This window comes from Monodon monoceros, unplaced genomic scaffold (assembly GCF_005190385.1).
Source record: "Monodon monoceros isolate NGI ecotype Baffin Bay Population unplaced genomic scaffold, NGI_Narwhal_1 Super_Scaffold_12, whole genome shotgun sequence".
In the NCBI taxonomy this organism is placed as follows: Eukaryota; Metazoa; Chordata; class Mammalia; order Artiodactyla; family Monodontidae; genus Monodon; species Monodon monoceros.
In genome coordinates this window covers 117,735,957-117,741,254 of record NW_021703768.1, presented here as the reverse complement: position 1 = coordinate 117,741,254, position 5,298 = coordinate 117,735,957, and the positions used below count along the sequence as shown (strand labels likewise).

At 33.3% G+C, this 5,298-nt stretch overlaps 1 protein-coding gene across 2 annotated transcripts in view; it reads right to left on the bottom strand.

Annotated features, from left to right (window-relative positions):
• LOC114892331 (protocadherin alpha-C2) overlaps positions 1-5,298 on the bottom strand; it is a 209,000-nt gene that overhangs the window by 162,219 nt on the left and 41,483 nt on the right. The gene's annotated exons all lie outside the window — the stretch shown is intronic.

Sequence of the window (5,298 nt, the reverse complement as noted above, 5' to 3'; positions counted from 1 at the left end):
CCGCCCGCACAGCTCCTCCCGGTCGATCCGAGAATTCACAAACAAAACGCCGTTCTGCAGATTTACCTCCAGAAGGTCCCCGCGGCCTTTGGAATCCAACTGGAACAAGCGGGGCACCAGCTCCGCCAGCTCCAGCCTTAGGTCCTGGGCGATGTGGCCCACGAAGGTGCCGTGTTTGGCCTCCTCCAGGACTGAGTAGTGGACCTGGCTGCTCCCGGTCTCCCAGGCTGTGAGAATGATAAACAGTAGCAGTAGATCCCGGTCCCCTTGGTCGCCTCGACTTGAGTACAACATTTCAAATACTCGATCTTTTTTATAGTTAGCGAAAAATTTTTCAAAACTAGGGGAAATCTTCTGATTCCTTCAGTCCCATCCTGCTGTGTTCGTCACTGTTCTGCCCTAGGAGACTATAAAAGACCGGACTGTCTTTCCAAAGCCTAAAAGATGGCTTTGAATCAGAGAATTTCTCAGCCGAGAGTGACATCACGTGGCCCCAAAAGTAAGTACATACTCTATGAATAAACATTTCGCCATTATCCTGCAAAGTTTTGTTTCATTCTCTGAATTTTTTCTTAATCGTTGATGAAATAGAGAAGGACATTTCTCTTGTTGGAAGCATTCATGTGAAATAAGTGCAGCTAAATGTTTAGTATAAACCAAAACTGTGGCTTTCTGTTACCTGAGGAAACTAAACTCTCCACACAATTTAAAAATAATCACAGAAATGAAGTGAGAATTAAAATGATCAGTTAAACAACCAGGGATTTTAAATTGGAAAATTCTTTTGTTCTGTAATTCAGGATCTCCCACATACGTAGACTTAGGATTCTGCCTAGAAGAATTCGATGACTCACTGTTCCTAGGGTCTCTAGGAGAGCAGAAATCTACTGATGAAAAAGAAACTTGCTCATGTCTGAAAAAAAATAAATCTAGAAAACTGAGCAACAAATTGAAGTATTTTCTTAAGTAATTTTATGAATTGAATATATGTAAAATATTTAAATATAAGTAAGAATTTGCTTTAATATATTTTGTAGGGAGAAACTAGTCTATATTTTTCTCTTTATTAGAATTAATGTGATTTCTTTTCAGAAATGTGTTGCATTCCTATATCTATATAGTTGCATTTTTCCAAGCCTTAATGCTTATGAATATCTTTTTACAATCCCCAATATAGTTTACATTATGTCTTTTCATAATACATACATTTTAATTTCATTATTGTTCATCCTTAGTACTTAGGACAATTTCTGTTTTTAAAGTTATGCTTGGGATTTTTCCTTCTTAGTATCTATTTAACAAGGAAAGCTCATTTGTGAACTACTCTCATTCTAAACTGCAAGTAGATTAATTACATCTAGATTTTAGTGCTTTTCAAGAGTAAAGGCAAAACTATCAGTTTATGGTACCATTAATGCTCCTGTATATCTATCTTTTCTTTCATATTCTTACAGCTACCTGACTAAGAAAGGTTTTTAACTAATTGCTCCTATCCTTAATTATTGCAGTAGCTTCCTAGATTGTTTTTCCATCCAATCTTCTGAAACACGGTGCTGAATTTTTTTGCTCAAGATCTTTTGATAGTTCCCAATTTACTTCTGAAGAATCCGAATTCTTAATCTACTACTCAAAGTTACTTAGTCTAGTACTCAGAATCAAGAGATATTTTCATATTACTTTTTCTGACTTTATTCTATGTGAACCATATGTTTTAACCACAGTGGACTATTCCGTGTTTCCAGTCATATAGAGGCTTTTGTGTGTCTTCAAGTTTGCTTAATTTTCTCCTTCACAGAATTATTCATTATTCTCAATATTCTCTCAGGGTAACTTACCCTTTTAAAAACCATTGAAAACACCATGCCTCTTCAAATGTTCCTTCAGAAAGACAAATAGGGAGTGATTTTCCTTCAACCCCAGCTTTGCTTTTGGGCCTGTTATAATATCTTGTCTTTCATTGTATGAACCATATATTTATTTTATCTCAAACGTTTTGATGTCAGAGGCTGGGTTTTGATAATTCAGTGGTCCCTGGCATGCTAACATGGTCTTGGAATCCCCTGAGGGTCCTACTAATGATTAATGAAGACTGATGACTATATTTTAAAAGTTATTCTGTAACACTTTCTATATAAATGGTCTACTTCCATGGTTAACAGGCAGTAACTACTACTAACTTTTAAATCATCATCAAAACATACTGTATACTTATTTTTGAGGAAGGGAAAACACCATTAATGGAAAAGAACAAAGATTTCAAACACCTACTCAGACCTCTAAATGATCTGAAGCAACTTACAAGTACGAAAAACGACATTACTGTCAACACAAGATAGTCTAAACTTTCCTTGAGGAGACTTTATCTAAATAAATTTCTAGATTCCAAAAGGTTTTCCACATCCACAATGGTAATTGGACTTCCCAAAACTGGTGAAACTGACTTTTAGATGAGTTTTTTAATTCTATCACAAAGAATTCAAAATATTGACACATTGTAGGTTAACCTGAAAATAACTTCACAAAAGATAACTTTTACATAAAATAAGAGTAATATAGAAGGCCATAATGACTTTCTAACATTTTAGTTTTTCTTTTTCCAGTTATTAACTCCTTGAACTCTTTTGAATAATAACTAAATTTTGTTATGCACATAGTATTTGACAGACGTTTTATAAGCAACTTATAAATATTAACTTACTTGATACAAAAATTCTATGCAATAGAATTTATATTCATCATGCGTAGAATGTGAAACCAAGGAATTGAAATAACAAATGCTTTATCAAAGGCTATATGAACAAAAACTGGAAGAGGTGGAGTTTTAATCCAGGAAGCTCCAGAATCCACAGTATTTAATAACTGAGCTCTGGTACCTTTCAAGTTAGGAAATATTTAATAGCTAAAATCATTACCATTCACCTGAAACTAATACAAAATTGTTAATCAACTATATACACCCATATAAAATAAAAAGTTAAAAATAAACAAATAAAACCATTAACATAGAAGAGTGCAAAGTGTTAAAATACAGATTAGATTTTGACTCCATCTTTGTGATAAGCACACCCCTAAAATGAAATTCGAATATCAATTAGAGAGTTGTAGGAACACAGAACTAAAATTATCGAAATGATGAGAGTTGTCAAATAAATGGTAGGTGATGGAAAGTGTCTTGTTTCTTTTATTTTTAAGTGTCTTATTTCTAATTAAGGAATTTTTAAAAACCAATTAAACATTTAGGAGAATTGAGTAATTAAAGTTATATCCAAGAATCAGGTAGGCATAGACAGAATAGAAAATCTAAGTGTACCATCACTTTCATAAGGGAGAAACTCCACATTTGATTCAAACAGTACAGTAAAGATAAGCATATTTTAAAAATACACAGCTATTGGGGCTTCCCTGGTGGCGCAGTGGTTGAGAGTCCGCCTGCCGATGCAGGGGGATGCAGGGGACACAGGTTCGTGCCCTGGTCTGGGAAGATCCCGCGGAGCAGCTGGGCCGGTGAGCCATGGCCTCTGAGCCTGCGCGTGCGGAGCCTGTGCTCCACAACGGGAGAGGCCACAACAGTGAGAGGCCCGCGTACCGCAAAAAAACCAAAAACAAAAACAAAAAAAACACAGCCATTAAAGTTAAGGATTAAAATTATTTCTTTCATGTAATGTGCTTTTAATAGCCAAATAAAATTTAGGCACTGAAGGTATTGTGAGAAATATAAAATAAGCCACAAAATAATACTAGTTTCAGGTTACTTACAGGTGAGCAAAGGAAATAAAATGTCATACATTTCTGGTCATAAATGTTAAAGAAATTAAGAAATATATTAATAACAAATTAAAAATTGAGCGTTCCAGAAACTATTCATTCCATCCCATTAAGTTCCACCATTCTCTCCAAAGGAATGTGCTCAAAATCTATGACCAACTAACATCAAGCCAGGTCAAACAGTTACAAGAAGCAAAGATTTAAAAAAGACAAGAAGAACAAAAAAATGAAAAGATTAAAAAAAAATAATAAACATTCTTGGATTCTCAAAGTTTTACTGTACAAAACTAAAAATGTTAACTTGAATTAATGAGTCCTAATCATCCTGCATATTCTGTGTAATAAAGATTTATAAATTAATCATTTGAACAGCAAGAATGGAATTAATAGTTTTTCTAATCAAATTATTTTTCTAAATCATATATAAAATATGTTTAAATGTGAAATATTTTTCCATAATATTCCAACTATCTACAAAGGGCTGATAGTATTTTCCTCAATATTAATCATTAGAAGTAAGATTTTTATCAGATTAAAAGAAATTAGTTACTATACATAGATCCTCCAAAAATGTTATTGACATGACTAAAAAAGTATCTGATAATAAAGCACATATCTTGAAATAGTACAATGTTCTATTTGATATTCTGTTGAAAGGAATATTAAGTATTTGTTCACTTTTGGTTTTAATTTTATCTGGTCTATAATAAATTTGGTAAGAAAATGAAAACATGCAAATTTTGAAGAGAAATTATTATTCTGTACTTTATTACTAAACTGCTTAAAATACCAATAAACACTATATACATGTAGTATATATAGTAATATCTGTTTCTCTATACCTATGTAACAGACCCTAAGAGAGAGAAGTAAATAAAATGGATGGGCTCTGATCTTAAAGTAAAAGTAATCCCCAGAAAATATGTAAATATTATCGAAACATAGTATATGAAGTAAGGTTAAAACTACATACAATGAAAAATAAATGCTATTTGGAGGAATGTATATAAACAGGTTGTTGTTAGGGTTCAGAAAGTTAGGTATTACAAAGAATAAAATCGTATTCAGTAAGAAGAAATTTATCCAAGAAAAATTTGAATTTGAGTAGAAACCCAACACATGGAGAATGGTTAATGTCTGCTGGCACTGAGAAACAGCGATTAAATTAGCCATATACACGTGTATCAAATCATCATGTTTTATACCTTAAACATACTCAATGCTATTCACCAAATATATCGCAATAAATCTGGGGGGAAAAACGATTAATTTTAAATATTTTTAAACCACAGTAACGTTTGTATACTGAAGTGTGAAAACGTGCTATATATTATAAAAAGGAAAATAAATGTGAAACACTATAAATTATAAAATTCCGTCTTAAATATTTTAATATCAGTTTAAATGGACCTACCTCTGTGCAATGATCAACATCTTGCAGTTTGCCCGCGTTTTCTGAACCTAAGAACGGAGGGAGGCTGGGGCTGAAGGCCATGAGATCTGCCTTGGGCGGCCCATCCCCAGAGCACACCC